Below are 22,912 nucleotides of genomic sequence, written 5' to 3'. Positions count from 1 at the left end.
GTGTTGGGGGGGGTTTTGATTACTGATTCAATTTCAGTATTATTTACAGGACTGTAAAGACTTAATAAAATCAGAAACGAAGGCGGAGACATCACAACCAATGCCACAGAAGTAAAAACAGCCACGGGGGACTACTATAAGCAATCATATGGCGCCTCACTGGACACTGAGAAGAGAGCGTATTGCCAGAAACGTACAGCCTATCGAGACCGAGTCACGAAGAAACAGCATAGCCCTCAGAAAGAACCGACAAGGACAAGTGCCGGGGGGGTGTGCGGGGAACAGGACGCTCTGCGTGAGTGTTCCGGGGTGCAGCCGTGTTCATGGCACATATTTTGAGGAAGGATTTTTTTGGGAGGAGGAACTTGAGACCTCAAACTGATGAACAAGGAGCATTTCCACTAAAGGAAATGTTTGACTTCACCATACTTCGTCTTTCATTCCTCTTCTCATTTGGATGGTCATCCTTGGGGACGCCAAGGAGGGAGGAAGGTGGGGGCTCCTACCCGGCCCAACAGTTCCCAGGGGAACCCCAAACAGACAAGCACCCAAGCCTGCTGCAGGGCACACGAACCTCCGAGAGCCTGAAAGTGGCCACAGGAACGTCTGCGAGGTGACGGGTCGGACGTGAACTTGGCCCCTGCACGTTTTCCAGGAAACACAAACACAGCAACTCCAGGAAAGACTGGACGAGCGCAGAGGTCCACGGTGACGTCACTCGATCCCACGGACGAGACTCGGTATCGCCACTGTCACGCTGCCTCCCTTCTCGTGTCTGCCAACCCAGATCCTGGAGGTACCCGGCCCGTCGTGCAGCCGTCTCCCTTGGGACCGAGTTGGGCAGTGGGCGCTCTGCTGCGTGGATGAGATTTTCTTTGGCGCCGGCACATCCCAACGAGATGATGAGATGGGAGCAGGCTTGTACGTTCACTTAGGACCCTCGTGCCCCTTGGGTTCTTCTTAACAGTGGTCCCACGCATGGGCCCTTGGGTGCAGAAGCTCAGTAAACACAGCATTATCCTGACTTCACGGTCAGGCTCGGCCGTGTCACGGGCACGACCTACAAGGTGGCGCGCCAGCTCTGAAATCCCTTCTGTGACAAGCTCCTAACGTGGGGCGACCGAACGCGACGTGCCCCTGGGCCACGGGGAGGCATGCGTGTGTGTGCGAGGACACTACCCACGTACAGCAACTGGCCCTCCGAAAACCCAGTGGCTTGTCTTCACCTGGCCAGTAGAATTTGCACGAGTTCTGAGAGGAGCTCCCAGTGCAAGGTTTAATAATAACGATGCCCAGGACACCATTTCCACATTTGCAGTTTCCAAGATGCCCTCCTGGACCTGATCGCATCTCAGTACAACCTTGAAGGCAGATAACACTGTGCGCATTTCATACACCAAAAGACCGAGGCTCCCTGAGGTTACAGAAGGTCCTCACAGGGAGGGAAGGAGGAGGATCCCACATGGCCATTCTGGCTAGCATCATCTAGTTCTCCTCTGGTTTTATTTTTCTAAGTACTGAGTTTGAAAAGTAATGAAAATATCTTCTTTGTTTTTTGTTTGTGTTAGAGAGAGAGAGAGAGAGAGAGAGACAAAGCACGAGTGGGGGAGGGGCGGAGAGAGAGCGAGAGAGAATCCCAAGCAGGCTCCTCATGGTCAGCGCAGAGCCCAACACGGGCTTGAACTCACGAAACCATGAGATCACGACCTGAGCTGAAACCGAGAGTCCGACGCTTAACCAACTTGACCACTCAGGCGCCCATAAAAAAACCCTTTTCTGAATAAACAAATCGAAAACAGTAACACGAATTGCATCTTTCACTGAGGTTATTTCAGTAATATTTTTAGCACATACTTCTGAACTGCAGAATATAGCCTCAAAACGCCATCGTTGTTTCCAGGCTGCATCACGGCCCCGCGACCCCCCCCCCCCCCACCGTGCGCTCGAGCGACGCCCGTCCACGTCCCCGTGACCCCTTCCCTCCAGAGAAGCCTTTGTGTTGGTCCCCGCACGTGTGCAGGTGCTGGGCCCAACCCGGGATTTCTGGGCTCTGCTCCGATATTCAGACCTCATACTTTAGTGTCTGGGATGTGTGTGTCCACACCGTAACATTCCCTGGCTCAGACTCCAGACCCACGTGGTCTTTTCTCTGTGAGTTTAACGCAAATCCTGGGGAGGGTGGGGGCGGGGGGGGGGGACAGAGCTGGGTCAATGGCCAGGACACGGCCACCACGGTCTTCATCAAAGCCTGCAGGAGCCAGCTGCGGAGAGAGGGCACCTGGGGACAGGGAGGGCACTCTGGCTCCAAGGGTCCCAGGCGGTGAGTCAGAGAGGCTGCTCCAGGACCCGCGGGTGGCTCCCGGTGGCCATTCATGTCTAACATTAACAGCAGCGACTTCATAATAATGTGAGAAGCTGGCTGACTTCCCAACTCACCTGGTCATCCGGAAGCAGCTCACAGAACTGCAGGAGCACCAATCTCTGCCGCTTAGGTCACCTTGGTGGCCGGGTCCCTGTGCGGGCGGCCAGCCCAGGGGAGGGAGCTCTGAAAGGGAAAGGCGTCAGCTCTCGGCGCGGTATCAGCATCATGCCACCAGAGGGCACCACCAGACCACAGATGTCCCCGTGCCGCGCAGGCCACAGACTCCTACCCGGGGCTCTTCCAGGCCTGTGGTCCGCACACACTTTACGGACACCTAATGCCTACTGTGTGCCAGTGAGGCCTCTGCCCTCAGTAGACATCGGTATGACAAAGAGAATACACAGTTATATACTGTGACTCGTGCTATAAAAGAACAGCAAGGAGAGGGAACATGAGGATGGACATCACGGAGAGTGAGAAATCAGGTAAGGGCCGGGGAGAGAACAGCCATGCAAAGGCCCTGGGGCAGGGAAAGGCTGGTTTACTGCAGTCTATCCACTAGGTTAGTGAGAGTTCCGTCTCTTTGACATCAACCCGGAACGGGAGCTGCTTAAAACCAGAGAATGCTGGGGCGGGAGGAGCTGCTGGAGGCCCACATGGCCCAGCCTGCTGGTCTCAGAGAAGGTGCCCGGGGGCCGACAAATGCCCACACGAACGGTCGCCGGCCAGGGGAGGCAGAGGCTCGTCCGAAGCAGGTTTCCTAAAGCACAGGCTAGCCGTCTGCAGACAGGCCTCTGAAGACGAGGGACTTCAGACACCTTCCTCCGGGGTGGGCAGCCAGGGTCCTCGGTGGGCACACCGAGGGCAGTGGGAGCAGGGGTGACGTCTGCTGTGGAAAGCAGGGGACGGGGGCCGAGCAGCCAGGAGGGGCCCGTGCACGGCTTTTCTCCGACCTCAGTCTAGGTGAGAACCTGTCATCTGGGCAGCAGGGGCAGTGGCCTGCTGGGTGACCTGGGCAGCCTGCCGGCGAGGGGCTCCATTTGACACCCCGACAGCTCGGTGACCAGGCGGCGCCCGTGAGGGTCCCCGCTCCACGGGCGGATTGGCTCCGAGTGGCCGTGGAATGTGGCGGAAAGAGCCTCCCAGATGCGGCTACGGTTCCCATCCCTGCCACCTTCCAGCCGCGTGGCCTGGGGCGCCGCCTTCCCCTCCGTGCCTCAGTGTCCTCGTCTGCGAGATGATGGCTAACGGTTCTGCCTCGTGCGGTCTGCGGGGGGACTGGAGCCACGGGGCTGGCCGCGACGCCTGTGCGCGGCAGGTACTCGAGAAACGTAGTGCCCGCTACGGGGTGGGGGCTTCGCGGCCACGCAAGACCTCACGCCCGCCCGCCGTGCAGCAGGCGGTTGGGTTCCTCGTCTGTCTCTTTCGCCCTTTTCTTGGTTTTTCCGGACTAACCCTGTGTTCTCGCCTGAGATGGTCTTGCGGGCTTTTTTTTTTTTTTTTTCTTTTTAAACAAATAAAAACTCAAGCAGCTCAACAAAACCGAGTCCGTTTACAACAAAGTCCCACCAGAGCAGACGTTTAAACAGGCCACGGCTTAGGTCTTGAGAAGCCAGAAGCATCTCGATGTTTGCCCGGGCCTTTCTCCGCTGGGGGTTCTTTTCCACCCGCCCTCCCTTCTCCCAGCAGAGCCCGAGGAGGTGGGGGCGGCCGTCCAGGTGCTGGACCAGGGGTGGGCACTCTGCCCCCGGCTGCGGGAGACGCTGCGGGCCGGTGCTTGACCCGGATGTGGCCCCGGGGCTTTGGTAAAATACCTTGAGTGAGTCTCACGCGTACACATCAGGAGAGCTCACCTGGAAATGCAGAGTCACGGCTTCCCTGGGTCCCGGTTCCTACCTGGCCAACCTAGCTGGCAGCCGCTCCCCTAAATGCACACGCGCCCAGGACAGCATTTGAATTGTTTTTATTTTTATTTTTTAAAGGGAGCTCTGTGCACAGTGTGGGGCTCGAACTCACGACCCCGAGATCAGGTCGCATGCTCTGCCGACTGAGGCAGCAACGGCTTGTTTTTCTTTTGAAATAACATATCGAAGCGAAGTTCGCGTGACATACAACTAACCGTTTTAAAGTCAGCAGTCGAGTGGCATTCCGTGCCCTCCGAGCGTTGGGCACCCCCACCCCGGGGAGCCCCGCGCCCGTCAGCTGCCGCGCCACTCCTCCCCCGCTGGTGACCACCCATCCGCTTTGCCTCTGTGGGTTTGCGCCTGCCGGACGCTTCTTACAGATGGAGTCGCACAAGTATGGTCGCCTCCCTTCACGTGGCGCGTCTTCAGGGGCCACCCGCGTCGTGGCCCGGGTCACAGCTCCGTCCCCCGCCTCGACACACGTCTACCCCCGGGAGCCCAGCCCCTGTCCCCACCCCACCGAGACTGCTGGCTCCCTGCAGCCCCGAGGGCCACTCACGCTAGCAGCTGGCATCCTCTCCGGGAGCACGGGCCCAGACGGCCGGCCACAGAGTGATGTCCTGGCCGGCCCCTGTCCGGACATGCACGCCCATGTCTGTGTGCACGCGTGCGTTACGCGACGGCCACATCACTGTCGGGCACGTGGCTGTTTTTCACTCGATGGTGTATCTTGGGGATCATGCCACACCCACGCAGAGACCCCCACCTTGTTCCCTGCTTCACAGGGTTGCACTGCACGGCTGCCACACCTACGCGGGGAGGGAGGTCCCCGGCCCTCCACCACCGTGACCCTCGGGTGTGGGCCAGCCCTGCCCGCGCTCCCACACCCAGCCTGGCCGAACCCTGGGCCCCATGCTGGATGGGAGAGGGAGGTCAGAGATGTCCTCTGGTTTCCTGGCCTCTAACCTCCCAGGACCAACGCCTGACGGCATTTGTACCTCACGGACAGGGGGAAGATGCCTATTAATTGAATGAATGAAAAAGTGAATGGCTCCTTCTCATTGTTTAAGGCCTAGATCAGATGTCACCTCCTCCACGAAGCCTTCCCAGGGTCTTGGCCCTTCCTCTGGGCCCGCGGGCCCCTATGCTCGGCACAGCACGTAAGCCCACTGGTTGTGGCCGATGGGTGCGGTGTTGGCGGCCACCACACTGGCTTCCACTGGTCCTGGTATCTTCCAGGGGTGGGCAGGACCCCAGCACAGAGCTAGGGGTGAACGGAGAGGCAACGATGCCCGGTACGCAGCCAGGGGATGAACGGATGGGGAAATTCACATCTGTCGTCATCAACGCCACATCTAAGCACAACGAACAGTTTCTAGGTCCACCCAGCTCTGCAGTCACACCCATTTTGCAGACGAGGAAGCTGAGGCTTTGAGAGATTCAGCATCTTGCGTGACGCCACACGGTTCCTGAGCGGAAGCCCGGCTGACCCAGGCTGACCGCATCTCTCCGGCTCTTCCCCACCCTCCTGTCGGGGCTGGAAGGGACCACAGGAGCAGAGTGTGCAGGGGATGCTGGGTGGTGAGCTGAGGTTCAGGGGGAGGCGGGAAACACGACCCACCTCCTGGCCCTCTCCGGGATGCCGGCGTGGAACATGAGGACAAGGGGGAAAGAGGTGACCCCATGGCCGCGTTGTGTTTGTACACGCTCTGTATAAGAACCAAGGCTGGGGACCAAGCCCTTGGCAGTGGGAGGGAAGGGGCTGGACAAAGAGCCAGCCCCGAGGAGACCCACCGGACCGCCCTCAAAGCCATTCCCCCACCCCGGGCGCCTCCTGAGGCTGGGGCCGCCATACTGGCCCCAAAGTCCAGGTCATGATCTGCCCCCCTTTGGGGACAGTGGGAGGGAGGAACCCGTTCACTGAAGGGAGACTGAGGACGGCTAAAAGAGGAGAAGCAAAGCGGGGCCAGGAGCTCGTAAGATGATGCGCACGCACAAGTACATCTACGCGACGGGTCCCCCCCCCCCCCCCGTAGGGGAGGTCTTCGCCCACTCAGCTTCCTCCTCCTCCTCCTCCTCCCTGCCTTCCGGAGTTCTGTTGTTCCCAGGCTGGTTCCAGATTTTAGGCAGAACTGGGGGGAAATAGAGGGAACCAGGACCTACAGAGGCAGGAGAACCCAGGTGAGGGTTCTCCCTCTTATTGTGGAGACTCCGGACCCTAGAGAAAAGCGATGGGAAAACCAGCAAAACCGGGGAGAGGAGGCCTATCTTCATCATCGAGCAGGGTTGAGGCCGGGGAGGGGGGTGCAAGGCCAAACACGAAAGCTGGATTTGGGAGGTGAGGTCTGGGGTCGCTGCAGGGGGGTAAGGGAGTCGTGGAGAAGCAGCCGCAGGATTTGGGAACCCTAATAGTGGGTTAAGAAGCAGATTCCCTTAGGGGCTCAGTCAGTTAAGCGTCTGACCTCAGCTCAGGTCATGATCTCACGGTTTGTGAGTTCAAGGCCCGCACTGGGCACTCTGCTGTCAGCACGCAGCCCGCTTCGGATCCTCTGTCCCAACCCCTCCCCTTCCCCCCCCCCGCCCCTCCCCTGCTTGCTCGCTCACTCTCAAAAATAAACATTAAATTTTTTTTTTAAAGTAGATCCCCTTAATGTTTCTAGGGCATTGCAAGTACTACTCCAGATTCCCTTGTGGATCACACTTGCCTGCAATGCCGTCCAGACTGTGCTATCTGGAACCCCAGCTCGTACTAGGGTCACATCCACAAAGCCCATCTCACAACGAAGAAATAACGTAATCCTTCACAGCTCGGAGAGGCTGGGGGTGTCCTCATCCCACATCAAAGATGACAGAACGGAGGCACAAGGAGGTCACGTGTGTGGCCCAAGCTCACGGAGCTAGAAAGGGGCCAGACCGGGACAAACCCCGTGTTCTCCGGACCCCAAACGCTGACCTCTTTTCTCTACCCAGCTCTGCCCCTGGGGAACGATCCTATGACATGAATTGTCTCTCTCTCTCAGAGTTCAGTGTTTGGGGCCAAACCTGAGTGAGGTTTGCTGCCTCTGAAAAGGTTGGCCTGACCTCAGGGCGCCAACGCCCGGCCACCGGCAAGAATCCCCTGTTGGTGGGGATGGGCTGGCGGGCAGGCTGTTCTGGACACAATTCAGCAGAGACTCAGATGACCCAACAGACACTGGCTGACTTCTGTGGTCGAGACACACGGGACAACTGCAAGGTGTCAAGGGTGGCAATGCCCAGCGTTGGCACGGAAGAGTGGGGGATGGGCTCCTCCAGTGTGTGCCGGTGGGAGCTTAAACGTGTACCACTTTTTGGAGAGCCGGCTCGACGCTGTGAATCCAGTGACTTCAAAAACACGAGGTCTTTGACTCGGCAGCTCCACTTCGAGAAAACACAGCCCCAGGAAATAACCGTGCGCGATGTAATTATTCTCCTTCACGCGTCCGTGGGCCTCAGACGGAGGGCCCCGCGTGGTCGGTGGAGTTCGTATCTGACTGCTCGACTAGAACAATTTTCTCCCACAGGCTGGCTGGGCTGCCCCCCAAATGGGACGGCATGCTGGCTGCTTTTAAAAATAGCGCCTAATGAGGCATACAAATTTCTATTTATGTCGTGGGGCTCGGCTTCCCATTCCAGAAGCCACAGGATTTTCAGTCTGGAGCGGACCTTAGGGATTTTCGAGTCCAACACTTCCCAAAGCGTTATCGCCTGAGAGGGCAAGTTAAAGGGCGGGTGAGATGCTTTTGGGGAGCGAATGATCACGGGTGACAGGAAAGTGGAACCTGTTCTTCCCTGCGGGACTTCTCAGGGCCTTTGCCACACGATGGGCACTGCAGGCAGAGGGAGGGTGCGGTGTTTCTGAGCCATGTTTGGCCGCTGCCTTCATCTTCTGGGGGCTGCTGTGACAAAGGACCAAGAACTGGGGGTCCTGAAGCAAAGGACGTGTTCTCTCACAGCTCTGGTGGCCGCGAGCCCGAGATCAAGGCCTTGGCGGGGCCGAGCTCCCTCTCACGGCCCCAGGGGACGATCGGTTCTTGGTGGCCCCAGGCCACCAAATTTCCTCTTCCTACAAGGACCCCACATCTTTGCACCAGGGCCCACCCCACCCTAGCATGACCACCTCTAAACTTGATATCTGCTAAGACTCTATTTCCAAATAAGGTCACGTGTTACAGATGGCCACGAATGGTTGGGCCAACTGTTCACCCCGACACAGACGGAAAGCCCTCTTAGCCTTCTAAGCTGGGGAGGCACAGGAACACCCCCTGACCTGCCTCATTGGGACGGAACGTAGGGGCGGTGAGGGGGAGGGGCACAGGGACAGCAGCGGGGAGCCCCCGGTGAGGTCCAGGCGAGAGGAGAGGTGGCTCGGGCCAGGCAGAGGCAGGTGCAGGTGGGGGGAAGTGGCTGGCCCTTGGGCTGCATTTTGAACACCCAGCATCTGAACGTGTGACGCCAGAAAATGAGGCATCAGGGGGTAGGGGCCCGAGACGTCAGAATGACAGAGGTGCCCTCAGGGGGGACAGCCAGCTGGTTACCAGACAGTTTCAGGAGGTCTGTTTTGCCACCAACGACGAGCCGGTCCCCTAGTATAGCCGTCAGCCCCAGCTGCAGCCCGCTCCTGTTTCCAGAGAGGTCCCGCTCCCAGAATGGCCCACGACGCCCCTCGGCCCCGAGCCACCTCCCATCTCACGCCCCAGGGGCCTACACTCTGCCTTGCACCCCAACTTTCTGCACCCCACGTGCGTGTCCTGTGGGACACGCCTGCCTCCCTGCCAGACCGGCCGGACCTTCCGCCGGTCACTCCCCCTCTAGGGGCCTTGCGGTCCCCTTCTGAAATACGGGGTTCCAGGGCTGGAAGGCGGTCGTCTCGCGGTCGCCCTCCCAGCCCCGGTGGCTCTGCAGAAACAGCACCCCGCCCACATGCACGGGGCCCACGGAGCCTTCCCGGCAGGCGGTGTGTGCCTGGCCTGTTCTGGAGACGGGAGGCCGTACCCGGTCTGACCCCCCGCTCCAGGACGGGCGCCACTGTGGGTGCTCAGCAGACAACAGGGCCTGCACAGTGCAGGAGAGGTCACCTGGGTGGGGAGGCTCCTGTGGCTTCTGGTGGCTCTCAGTGGCGGTGCGGCTTGGGCCGGGCTGACCAGCCGGGCTCCAGGCGTCCAGCGGCCACAACCTCAGGCCTGGACGGAGCCCGCTTCTGTTTCGACAGGGCCGAGGGCGGTGTGAGCTCAGGGAAACGGGTCGCGCTGCCCGGGCTGGAGTCACCGACCAGCTCGCTGCCCCACAGTCGCCTCCCAGGCTCTCCACGAAGCAGGTCACAGAGCCAGGCGGCTGTCCTCATCTGAGCTCGGAAATTTCTTGACCTCTCCCCTCTGCCGGGAACTCCGAGGACTCGGTCCAACATCTGGGCGGGAAGGAGGCTGACCCGGGCGGGCAGCGGGAGACGCGGTTGTGGAGAGCTGAGCGACGGCGTGGGCGTGGGGAGCCCCCCGAGAGCCTTGGTTTTTCCATCTGGGAGACGGGGTGTCGCCGGCCGCCTTCCCTTCAGCAAAGAGCAGCTTAGCCCCCAACAATGGAGGAAGCCCGTAAGCTGTGGACAGAGGCCGGCCTTGCCCTTGGACGTGTTCAGATGGGAGGAGACCAGCACGTTCTCTCGCGTCCGTCTGAGCGGTGACCGGAGGGTGACAGCGGCAGTGGGCGCGGGCAGGTCCCGGGGCTGTTGTAACAAAGGGCCACCAGCTGGGAGCTTAGCCCAGCGGAGGCGCAGTTCTGGAAGTGGGGGGTCTAAGGTCAAGGCGCGGGCAGGTGGCCCCCTCTCTCAGGGACGCTCGCTCGCTGCCCCGGCTTCGGGCGCCCCCGGCAGTCCTGGCGTCCCTGGGCTTACCGACCTGTCACTCCAACCTCCACCTCCACCTCCAGTGTCGTTTGCCCTCCTCCCGGTGTGTCTGTCTAAGTTCCACTCTTCTCACGAGGACCCCGGTCACTGGATCGAGGCCCACCCTAATCCAGCATGACCCCATCCCCCCAGACATTTGCAAAGACCCTATTTCCAAATCAGGGCACTCACAGGTTTGGGGGTAACCTGTCTTTCTGAAGGACACGTCCTTCTCGTGCTGACGGCCCCCCTGGCCATTTTGGGGGAGGGGGGACAGCCAGGCGCAGCCGGGGACCCCTGGGCTGTCCCACCTGCCCTCACAAACATACGTTCCGCGTGTTTCCCTCCCGGGGACGGCCGGCCAGAGGTCAGCCAGCTGCCCGCTGGCAAAGCCAGGCCAGGGCTGGGCCGTGACCCGGGGACGGAGCCCAGCATCCCAGCGCCAGCCCCGCACCCAGGCCGAGTCAAGGATGGGCGGTGAGAGCAGGAACTCCCGGCAGAAAGAAACAGGTGCCTTTGCCTATCAGACCGCAGAATGGCTTGACCTTGTCGAGAGGGCCCCGTGTGACTTCCAGGCCATGTGCTCAGACCCCACGGCAGCACCAGCCCGGCCAGTCCCCTGGACCGGGACCGGATTGGCTCACGCGCTCCCTGGAGGCTGGCCCCGCACGGGGTCCAAAGAACACACTGCCCAGAGAGGTTTGGGGACCAGCCTGAGGTCACACAGCCAGCAGTCGGGGTCTACGCGACGGGCCAGAGGCCTTGCCTCCCGTCCTGCCAGCAGGAACCTCGTAGCCTTTATCCACCAGGATGGCGTCTGGCAGAAAAATCTCTGCACCCTCGCACGCCCATCCTGCCTGGGAGCCGCCGGGGGCTCAGGGCAGCTGGACTCCCCGCTTGGGCCTCTGGGGGGTCACGTCACTGAGCATCAGTTTCCTCCGCGGCGACACGATCACGAGCTGCAAGGCCTGAGTGGCCGAGAGGATTAGGGACCTCCTCCCAGCAAGCGGGCACACAGTAGGTGCCTGCAAAAGGTGACGTTTCGATCTTCTATTGCTTCCGGAACCAGTTTCTGCCAACGTAGCAGCTCAAACGACACCGACTGTCCGCATCCTGGAGGTCGGAAGCTGAGCACAGGTCTCACTGGGCTCAGTCAAGGTGTCTGCAGGGCCGGGTTCCTTTCGGGGGCTCCAGGGGACCACCCCACTCCCTTTCTAGCTCGTAGCTGGGTGTTTTCCTGGGCTCCTGGCCCTTGCAGTGGTGTTCACAGCCAGGAAGTATCTTCCCGAGCCTTCTTCTTCTCTTTCCCTGATCCCAGCTCGAAAGGTTCTGGAATTTTAGGACTCAGTGGTTACCTTGGGCCCATCTGGGCCACCCAGGACGACCTCCGTATCACAAGGTCCCAAACCCAGTCGCGTCTGCAAAGTCCCTTTTGCCGTGTGAGGTCACATACTCACGGGTTCCGGGAATCGGGGCAAGGGCGTCTGGCGGGGGAGGGGGGGGTTGTTTTGCTGACCACAGGTGAGTGGAGCTGAATTGGTTCGGGCAGTTCTGTTTGGAGGCAGAGGATTCCACTGACACCAGCTCATTCAAGAACCATTTCCATCCTTCTGTTGTTTTTGACTCTCTCCAAAGAGGCTCTGTCTAGCCAAGGAGACTGGGTCAGGGCTGCCAAACCTTCGCTTCCAAGTAAACCCTACTAGGAAATTTCCATGGGACCAGGCCCTTTTCTTCCCTCACAAACCTGCCTGAAATCCCAAGCCCAAGCCAGGCTTCTTGCGGAAAGGCCATCGGACCCCATGCTCTCCAGAATGGGGCTTTTGTCTTGCTGTTCATTTTGTTTTTCCGCGTCAAGCTACGTGGCATGCAGGCAAAGCGAACTTGGTTTAGGACATCATCATCAACTTGGAAAGGGTTTTCCAGCCCTCCTTGTCAAGAGGGCCTAAAGCATCCCCGCCTAGGTTCTTTGGGGCTCCGTCCCCATTGCCTTCAAGGAGTGCTCAGCCGTCTCGCAAGCCCGGCACGTTCGCAGGGAGCGTGTCTTAGGCCAACACGCAGCCAGGCACACAAATCCCACCCGCCTAACGCCCTGCATCCCTTGACCTTGATTTACCAACAAAGTATTTACCAACGGGCTCGGTGTCGGCCGCTTCCGCGTGGATCAAATGCGTTTGTTTTGGATTTCAAACAGGTTGCGGGGACAGACATCATCCCGTGAGTTCGCCCCATGGTGCTGGTGTCCCCACTTTCCTGAGGAGGGTATGGGTGGGACAGGGGAGGGGACTGGGCCGTGGCCACTCAGCTGCTAAGGGGCAGGGCTGGGGCTGGAGGCTGAGTCTCATCACTTTACATCGTTCCAGTCTCTGGTGGCAACACTCTCTACGGTGATAAGAAATCTACGTGGTCGGGGCGCCTGGGTGGCTCAGTTGGTTATGCGGCCGACAACAGCTCAGGTCATGATCTCACAGTTCATGAGTTTGAACCCCGTGTCAGGCTCTGTGCTGACAGCTCAGAGCCTGGAGCCTGCTTTGGCTTCTGTGTCTCCCTCTCTCTCTGCCCCTCCCCTGCTCATGCTCTGTCTCTGTCTCAAAAATAAATAAAACATTAACAAAAAGATTTTTTTTTCAAAGAAATCTATGTGGTTTTCGTTCCAGCTTCCGGGCATAAGAGCTCTCCTAAAACCCTAGTAACTTCTTCATACGGGCATCTTTGTTTATCCCTAAGGAGACCGCTTCAACCACACCTGAGTCTATGCTAACGAGGTGACCCTTGTGGCCCCTGAGGAACCAGCTGGGCAATGAGAAGGTTGGAATTTGCAGCCCTACCCCCAAGCTCCAGGCAAGGGAGAGGGGATGCAAACTGAGTCAGTCACCAGCGGCCGGTGACTACTCCCATCATGCCTTCCTTACGGAACCTGTATAAACACTCTGAATGAAGGGGTTTGGAGAGCCTCCGGCTTGGTGAATGCACCCATGTGCCGGGAGGGTGGCACCCCCCAATCTCCATGGGACAGCTCGTCCTTCTGGACCTCGCCCTGTGCACCCCTTCACCTGGCTGTTCATTTGTGTCCTTTATAATAAACCAGTAAATGGAAGTAACATTTCCCTGTGAGCTGATCCAGCAGATTCTCAAACCTGAGGAGGGGGTGGGGGGAACCCTCAAAGTGCAGCCAAGTCGGACAGAAGTGTGGGGGAACCTGGGGACCCCCTGCTTGTGACTGGTATCCGAAGTGGGGCAGTCTTGGGGGTCTGAGACTTACACTATGGGGTCTCCAGGTAGCGTCAGGATCGAATTAAGTTTAGGACACCCAGCCGGTGTCCACAGTGAACTGGAAAACCCATTCATTTGGTGTCAGAAGTGTTATAAGTAAAAAAACAGATCTGTATTCCTTTCGTGCATTTGCTCACTCAGCGTTTGGTAAGTTCGTCAAGTCAACTTTGTGCTGCTGATAAAGTGATGGACCAGAAAGGCACATTCCCTGTGCTCCGCAGCCACGGCCCCCCGGGACCCTGCCTCCCAGGACCACTGTGTCACAGCAGGCATTCTGGGTCAGTTGGTATGGGGTGGGGCCATCCCTCGGGTAATTCTTTAAATTCCTTTTTAATTTAGGTATGTGGCAGGCTGGATAATGGTCCCCAAAGACACCAGGTCCCAGTCCCTGGAACCTACACACATTAGCTTCCATGGCAAAGAGTTTCCAGACACAACTAAGGATCCTGAGATGCGTCAACGATCCCGGATCATTGGGCCCGGTGAGCGAACACTTGCGTCCCTATAGGGAGGGAGAGGGAGATGCGACCACAGAAGCAGAGATGGGAGGGATGTGGCCACAAGCCGAGGACAGCTGCCAGCTACCAGAAGCCGGAAGAAATGAGGAAGGATCGTCTCCGAGAGCCTTCGGAGGGAGCACGGCCTTGACACCTTGATTTCACAGTTCCGGCTTCCAGAACCGAGAGAGAATAAAGCAGCTCTCTCACACCCCCCAGGTTGATCGTATTTTCCTACAGCGATCACAGCAAACCAACACAAGGAAGGGCTTACATTCGGCGAGAGGCGCAAATCATCAGCGCACGACCCGGGCACACGTACCCACACGTCACTCTGTAGGCGACCACGGAACATCCCCAGCATCCCCGGAACGCACCCTGGACATAACTCGCTCTCCCCACCGCTGCCCGAACAGATTAGTTCTGCCTGTTGTAGGGCCTCATATACACGGGATCATACGGCGTGGGCTCTGATAGGAGGCTGCTTTCTCTCCGCTCACCATCAGTGAGATTCCCGCAGGTCGTTGGTTTTTTTCCTTCTCTATGGATATCATTCCACCGTACGAAGAGATCATAACTGGTTCATCTATTCTGTTGAGGGGCCCTGGGGTTGCTCCCAGTTACCAGCTATTACCCACGAAGCTGGTAGGAACCCGAGCCTGTGGTCTTTTGCGGACGTACACGTTCATTTATTTCAGACCCACACCTGGGTCCGGGCTGGTGCGGTTCTGTAGCCTCCCAGGTGATCCAAATGCGTCATCAGGTGTGAGAACCGGTGCTCTAGACTGGCGGTCCCCAAATGGGGCTGCCTTTGCCCCCCAGGGGACCCTTGGCAAGGTCTGGAGACGTTTGGGTTGTCGCAGCTCAGACGGAGGGGGGGGGTGGGGAGGGGACACTAACGGAGTCTAGCGGACGGAGGTCGGGGAGGCCGCTAAGCATCCTACTGCACAGAAGGCAGCACCTGCCCCCGCCGCACACACGCCCCAATGGCCAGGAGGCCTGAGAAACCCTCCTGCAGACCGATGTCACGACCACGCGCATGAGTAACCCACCTGCTCGAAAGCTGCAGCGCAGAGAACCCGGTTCCTGCGGAGAGGCGGGCCGGGCCGGCAGCGGTGAGGGGCGGAGCCGCGGGCAGATCTTTCTCGAGCTTTGTGGAGATCTTTCTCCAGTGGCCTCCTCCGCCGTGGGCCTTGAGCCGCGGCTCTGAGGCGACTCCCTGCGGCACAGGGGCGCTGGGTGCATTTCTGACACCGCTCCCCCGTTCTGCAGTTTCTTCCCGGGTCTGTTGGTTCCAGGGACACGGAAACCCCCCCCCCGGGGGGGGGGGGGCGGCGGGACGCACGTCTTCTCAGGCGCTGCTGCCGAGGTTTGCTGAGCGAGGGGAGGAGTGGGCTTCCCACGCTGCGCTGTTCCAGGCGCAATTCCAGGCAGCGTGGCGCAGGGGGCGCTGCAGTGAGGTTGGCGTGTTCACCCAGCGGATCCCAGCGACCTCCTTCCGCCCGGGGATGCCTAACGGTGTCGCGCAGGCAATCTCGGGGCCTCCGTGTGCGGGGGCGATCGGCTGGCTGTTCACCCCCCCCCCTTTCCTCTTCCTCCTTCCACCTCTCCCAGCATCCCTTGCAGTCAGGTGCGGCCATGTGACTGAGTGCAGGTGGAAGCCGCGCTGCTCCTAAAAGCCTCCCACACCTGCTCCTCCTGGCTCTGGCCCTACCTGCCAGCTGGGAGCAGAGGGCGGCTGGTGGGTGGCGCAGCCACAGACAGGAACAGCCTGGTCCCTAAGTCCCCTGCTGGAAAAGCCACCCACCGCCTGCTTGGTGCTACTGAGCGGAAAACAAACTCCGGGTGTGCGAAGCCACTGAAATGTGGAGGCCAGCTTGTTATAGCAGCTAGTGTGTCCTTAACTGGCACCCCAGGCTTCCCCAAACTGGGGATCGGGTTGGCGCTCCAGGCTTCTCCAAACGGGGATCCAGTTGGCACCCCAGGCTTCTCCAAACTGGGGATCGGGTTTCAAGTCCACTCCAGTAAGAAGTGATTCCTCCCCCAACAAGGACCCGCAAGCAGAACGAGGATGAGGTGCTGAGGCACCAGCGAGCGGCGTGGGACCCGGGAGAGGGCAGAGGCTGTGGCGGCAGCGGGCATCTCCCGGCCATCGAAGAGGGTTGTCGAAATCCCCGGACAGGCGTTCAGAGGTGCAAACACGAGTGAACCATTCTTTGGTCTAGTTCTTGTCAACTGTAATACGTGCACATAATCACGTTAATTTACACATAATTGAAGTCACATTGGCTCTTGGGATGCACACTTTCTACTCTGACCTGTCGTGAAATCCACGCAAACTGAACTCAGCCTCTCACGGCAGGGCTCTGGCGCCCCTAACGCCCCACTGGTGTCTTGTCACTTGTGTTTCGTTGTCTGAGCCATGGGACTCTGAACCCCGATACTACTTGGATCCCTCCCTGGCTTGGCTGTCCTGTGACCCTCCAGCAGGGTCACTGTGGGCCTCTCCCACCGCGAGCGCGCCCACCTGCCCCCTGGGCCATATTCCGCTCTCCCCACTGGGGCCCCCAGAACTTCTCGAACCCAACACGCTGCACACAAGCTGTGGGAAGCAGGCCCTTCTGTCAGGCTCCTTCCCGGTCCCCACCAACGGCCTCCATCCCGTGTGACAGGGTCCCCAGTGCCTGTGTTTCCCGGGTTCCCAGAGTGAGGCCAGCGTGGGCACTGGAGAAGCAGGGTGCCCCTCCTCCCTCGCGGCTACCTCTCTGGTGGCCGAGGGTCTCCTCCGTGGCTCCTGCTCCCTCCCAGACCCCGGCACGCCTGTCCCTTCCTCCCAGACCTGGAGGTCACGTCCGGCACAGCTGAGCTCCGGTCACAGCGCAGCCCTCCGTGGCCTGCACGACCAGCTCCCCGCGTTTGGTTTGCTCTGTGGTAGTGCTCGGAGGAGTGTGTTTCCCGGGCTGGACCCCGATTGCCACATGGGCCTTCACCCCTCCCACCTGCCTCTCTTGATCCGCCCCCCCCACCTCCTTCCTGCCTGGGATGCACCCGCCCTGCAGCCGGCCCTCCGATTCACGCGGAGGCCAGTGTTCCCCAGGGTGGCACTTTACGGGAGAACACCCGGGTCTAGGAGCTCCAGAAGCGTCGTCACGTGCATTTGGACACCCGACTTTCAAGACCACTAAGGACTTGAGAAAAGCGCAGGAAGTTACTTTGAAGCTCAGAGCTGAGCCCGTAGCCCTTCGTGTCTGGTCTCCTGCCTGGGCCCACGCCGCATTTCATGGCTGGTTGTGACAGCAGAAGGCGTGCTGATGGGGGGGGGGGAGGCCCCAAAAGAAAATCTCTGACCCGCTTTATACCATCCCTCCCCCCTGGAGAAGTAAAGCCAGCAGCCAGCAAGTGACAGAGCGTATCCACGGGAGCAAATTTGCTGCAGAAACAGGTGATACGTTTGCCCCAGCGTGCCTGGTCTCTCCGGAAGGACAGAAGTTGCTGCTAACCGGGACGGAAACGGGGTGTGGGTGACAGGAACGCGGGGTTCCTGACCATCCCTCTGGCGTGTTATACTGGGCAAGGGCGTTACTTTCTGCAAATGGGGGCGGAAAAACATCGCATCCCTCTTTCCAAAAAGTCTGGTTGGCTCGATTCATCCTGTCTGAAACACAGGGAAAAAATGAAAAAAACAGCTGCCGAGAGTCTCCAGCTCGGGGCTGTGCTCTGCAGAGGTTCCCTGAGCCAGACTGAACCCTGGCTTGCCGTTCGTGATAAGCATCTGCGGGCTCAGGCGGAGACGGGTCCCAAGCACACAAGGGAGGGTGTGGGTGCGGCCGCCGGATCTCCCCGTCTTCAGGCTGCTGGGGGCTTATCTGCCTCCGGTAATGCGGAGGATTAGACTCGCCGTGGTCCGGTCCCTCCTCACTGGCCGGCTGAGCACTCGCACAGACTCATCTGAGGTCTGAGATCAAAGGTCGCAGATGACTAAAGGGACGGTGATCAGGACCCCTCCCTTCCCTGTCTGAAGTCAGACCCAGACCGGGCCCCTCTGGAGGAAACCCGGGCCAGGCAGACCTCCCACTGCCTGTATCTGCTGCAGGCAGCGGTCGGGTCCTTCTGGCGTGTCCTGGAGAGCCTGGCTTGGTGGCATGCCTCGGGAGGCTGGCCCCTGTGAGCCGTGTCCACCGGCATCAACAGGGCGGGCGTCCCGGAAGGGCTGTGTCTCCGGACTCTGCAAGGAAGGCTTAGAACTCCGGCCTCGGTTCCTACAGCCTGGGGCCTCCCAGGAGCATCGAAGACGCCATTCCTCAGGCCGCCACCAGAGGGCACTGTCCAATGCCACATCACCACTCCCCGTCTGAAACCTTCCGGGGCTCCCCGCCGCCCTTAGGAGAAAGCCCCGATTCGTAAATCCGGCTTAGCGGGCCATGCCGATATAGCCACTGCCCCTCCTGGCTTCTTCTCACCTTCGCGCTCTGCTCCGGCAATAACGGCTGTCTCGCAGTTCCCGCAAAAGAGGACATCTCCTGCGGCCGCGGGGCTTCTGTCACCCCCACCCCCGCCCGCCCACTTGTCAGAAGGCTACTCCCCTCCTCATTCGCTCGCCCACTGGGCTCCCAGGCATCCTGTACGTTAGCCCTCCGACAGCAGGCCGTGCAAACGCCCCGATGAGCTTGCGTGGCCCTGAGTGGCAGTGCCGGGACCCTGACCTCCTCGGCGGCACCTGCACGTGCAATTCAGTCGCAGATTCTGTCTTCCCAGCTAGACCGCCGGCGCACCTCGTCCCCGGACGCCCCAGGCCCCTACGAGGCCCGTGCAGCTTTGCGCACCGCTAGAAGGCTGCCTGCAGGGGGCGCTGGTGCCAGCCGCCAAACGCTTCTGGAGGCGGCTCTCCGGGGCGCCTACCCGGTCGGACCACCGGGGTTCAGGGGGTGCGTGTTACGAGCCCCAACACAGCCCGTCCTGATGCGTCCACCGCCTCTGGGAGCCGTTAATTAGCTAGTAACTGATAAATCGATAGATTTATATCAGGACATCATTCTTCTATGAGCTTCACAAAGTAATGGCTGGATGTGTATTTAATACAATAATTAAGTTGATGGTTCAGAGAAGGGCCATCCTTCCTCCCTCTTGTACTCACGAGATACATTTTCCCACTCGGCCTGAAATGTCACAGTGAGAGTGTCATTTCTTGGGCGTAGGGGACACGGGGGCCTGGCAGGGGGTGTGCGGCTTGGTGGCCCTGGGGTGGCATTTGAACCTCTTTCATGTGGGGGTCGCCCCGGTCCTTTCCTGCCCAGCCCCCTGTCCTGGCTTCAGCCCCGCCTTCTTCGTGGGGTTGGGATGCTGGGAAGCCAGGCTGGGAAGGCCCTCCCCTGGCAGCCAGGCCGGCCTTGCTGCTGCCCGAATCGGGGAGGGGAAGGGGGAGACCCATCGAGAAAAATTCAACAGAAACAAATGTCTCATAACAGTAGCTGGCCACACGTGAATCGTAACACTGGGTCAGAGCCGTGAATCAGTTGTTCTGGGCTGTCTCTCCCCCCAGTCCGTGCCTCCACCGGACAAGCTGGCAAACAGAACCATGGCCATGGCAGACATCACAGATGGATCACAGCTCTCCAGGCAGGCATCACCAATCAATCTGGGTGAGCGAGACAATATCTGTTGGCTGCCTCTGGCCATCCTGTCGGACCTGATGTGTGTGGCACCGTGCTTGGCATGGGCATTAGGAGCTTGGCAAATACTTGTTCAGCGAATGCAGGAGGACGCTGCTTGTTCCTAAGACGTAACCTCTGCTGACCAAGGCCACCGCTGCACTCCTGTGGCTGTGTAGTCTGGGCACTGAACAAACACACCTGGGCGGGACATCGGGGGGGGGGGGGGGGCTGAAACCCAGCTGTGAGCTAGCAGTGGCCCTGACCGTGGTGCACGGCCCGGTGATCCCTTCCGATGTTCTGGGCCTTACCCGGCCCTGGGAGACGGGGCCCAGAAACCCAAAGCCGTCGGCTTCAGACAGCAGCCTCTGTTCCAGAAAACGGAAGCTGGGCGCAGAGGAGAGTCGTCGGGCCCGAGCAGGTCCCATCCACGGGGCCCTGGAGCCCCACGGTGGCTCTGGAATGGTGAGGAGAGTGGCGTAGGCGGGCTGACTGCCCAGCACTCACCCCGCTGGGTGGCCGATGGCGAACCTGACCATCAGGGCAGTAAACGGAACCCACCTGGTTCCATGTCAACACCAGAAATCTCGTCCCTGAACCACGAGAAGCACGTGATCACAGCTCGGCTTCTCCAGGCTGATTTCCCCTCACTCTTCACTCACGGCTGAAGACGTTCAACGGGGAGGTGAGCCCCTCTCATTCACTTCATTCAAATGCCTGTTCCCCTTTTTGAAGTACGAGGAAGTCCCAGTTCACCAGTTCAGACCCAATGCAGCAGTTTCTGTCTCTTTCAAACCTGACCCTTCATCTCCCATAGTTCCACGCTTCCTTCTCACTGGCCCGGGGCCAGCCGGGTCTGCTTCCACAGCCCTGCAGGTGCGAGGCCTTGCGCAAAGCCAGCTCCAGCCGGGAGGACCAGGCCCTCCGCTTCCCTCCCCTTGGGAACGAGAGGCCACATCTCCTCCAACCTGAGAGGCACAGTCCACACTCTTAACATCTCTGAGTTGGTTTACACGTTGTACATCACTGTCCCACAGGTGGTGGTCGTGATACAGGTGTCGTGGGCTGGGCTGTGCGACCACCGTGTGTCCCGAGCCCCCCCCCCCCCCCCCCACCATTCAGCATCTCTGCAGGCAGGGGCGCATGGTCTCTCAACGTTGCACCATGTCATGATTGTGAAGTGGGTTTAAAGCTTTAGTCTTGACACGTGGACTCTCCTAAGAAGGGCGGCCGTCACCACGCCCTTGGTGGCACAGAGAACGGGGACCGCAATCAGTCTGAGTGCAGAGGTGACGTGGAAGAGCCAGCGTCTGAAAGTGAAGACGTTTAGGGTCTTCCGCAACTCGTTGGTTTCTGCGGCGTTAGGCGTGCCCAAGGGTGTTATGTCTACGCGGAGATGAGTCAACAACAGCTCTTTTGCTAAGTGTCACATGAAAGCTGCATGATAAATGTCCACTAAAACTGGAACAGTACAGAGAGGACAACACGGCCCCTGTTCAGCGATGACACACAGATTCGCAAAGCGTTCCAGAGTTTTAAACAATCCACAAAGCTAAAAGACAGCCTCCGGAACGGGAGAAGATATTTGCAAATGACATATCTGACAAAGGCTTAGTGTCCCAAATCTATAAAGAACTGATACAAGTCAACACTCAAAAAAGCAAATAATCCAATTAAAAAATGGGCAGAAGATTTCAAGAGACAAAGCAGATGAACATAAGGGAAGGGAAACAAAAATAATATAAAAACAGGGAGGGGGACGAAACAGAAGGGACTCATAAATATGGAGAACACACTGAGGGTTCCTGGAGGGGTGGTGGGAGGGGGGATGGGCTAAACGGGTAAGGGGCACTAAGGAATCTACTCCTGAAATCATTGTTGCATTATACGCTAACTAAATCTGGGTGTAAATTGAAAACATTTTTAAAATAAAATTTTTTAAAAATGTACGTCAAAAAAAAAAAATGGGCAGAAGGCATGAACAGGCATTTCTCCAAAGAAGACACCCAGGTGGTCAACAGACACATGGAAAGATGCTCAACATCGCTCATCGTCAGGGAAAGGCAACTCAAAACCACAGTGAGATCTCACCTCACACCTGTCAGAATGGCTAAAATCAACAACAACAACAACAACAACAGGAAACATCAGGCGTGGGCGAGGATGTGGAGACAAAGACCCCTCGTGCACTCTTGGTGGGAATGCAAACTGGTGCAGCCACTCTGGGAAACAGTATGGAGGGTCTTCAAAAAAGTTAAAAGTAGAACTACACTGCAATCCAGTAATTGCACTATTGGGTATTTACTTCCAAAATACAAAAACACTAATTCAAAGGGATACGTGAACCCCTATATTTATATCAGCGTTACGGAAGCAGCCCAGGTGTCCATGGGCAGATAGATGAACGGATAAGGAAGATGTGGCATATATACAATGGAATATTATTCAGCCATAAAAAAGAATGAACTCTTGCCATTGGCAACGACACGGACAGAGCTACAGAGGATAATGCTAAGCGAAACGAGTAAGAGGAAGGCAAGTATCATATGATTTCACTCATAGGTAGAATTTAAGAAACAAAGAAACAAACCAAGAAACAGACTCTCTGTTTTAAAATTTTTTTTTTTTTAATTTTTTTTCAACATTTATTTATTTTTGGGACAGAGAGAGACAGAGCATGAACGGGGGAGGGGCAGAGAGAGAGGGAGACACAGAATCGGAAACAGGCTCCAGGCTCTGAGCCATCAGCCCAGAGCCTGACGCGGAGCTCGAACTCACGGACCGCGAGATCGTGACCTGGCTGAAGTCGGACGCTTAACCGACTGCGCCACCCAGGCGCCCTTAAAATTTTTTTAATGTCTATTTTTGAGAGAGACAGAGCGAGTGGGGGAGGGGCAGAGAGGGAGGGAGACACAGCATCCAAAACAGGCCCCAGGCTCTGAGCCATCAGCCCAGAGCCCGACGCGGGGCTCGAACTCGCGGACCGCGAGATCGTGACCTGGCTGAAGTCGGACGCTTAACTGACTGAGCCCCCCAGGTGCTCCCTGGGCTCAGAAGATTCTCGAAGCAGCCCCAGGCCTCCTTCTGTTAGTGAAAAGCAGAGCGGGATGGGGAACAGCGCTGGGCTCCCCGTCCCTGCTCTGCATTTCTGTTCCTGCTCTCTCTGGTCCCATCGACTGCCCATCCCTGGCTCCTCCCAGGTGGGGGGCAGTCCCGGGAGCTGCACTCTCTACCACACTGTGTTGGCCTGGCGGGTACTTGGGCAAAACCTCACGGCTCACCCCTAGTGCTCTGACACCCACACAGCTTTCAAGGTGGAGGCTGCTGGGAGCAGG

The 22,912-nt window shown here is 58.6% G+C and overlaps 1 long non-coding RNA gene across 2 annotated transcripts in view; it reads right to left on the bottom strand.

The window, feature by feature from the left end:
- Positions 1-22,912, bottom strand: part of LOC121009883 (uncharacterized) — a 44,063-nt gene that overhangs the window by 17,799 nt on the left and 3,352 nt on the right. Inside the window, exons 1-2 of one of the 2 annotated variants that reach the window (XR_005780891.1) lie at positions 9,363-10,982; positions 2,437-2,545 (exon numbers count right to left, since the gene is read on the bottom strand). This is a non-coding gene — a long non-coding RNA (uncharacterized LOC121009883). Of the gene's footprint in view, positions 1-2,436; positions 2,546-9,362; positions 10,983-22,912 lie in introns of those variants that run through there. The other variant, XR_005780890.1, reaches the window with a different exon arrangement.

Source organism: Herpailurus yagouaroundi, unplaced genomic scaffold (assembly GCF_014898765.1).
Source record: "Herpailurus yagouaroundi ecotype Mexico unplaced genomic scaffold, PumYag 190, whole genome shotgun sequence".
Taxonomy (NCBI): domain Eukaryota; kingdom Metazoa; phylum Chordata; class Mammalia; order Carnivora; family Felidae; genus Herpailurus; species Herpailurus yagouaroundi.
The sequence above is the reverse complement of the archived record's forward strand: the minus strand, read 5'-3'. Positions and strand labels throughout refer to the sequence as shown.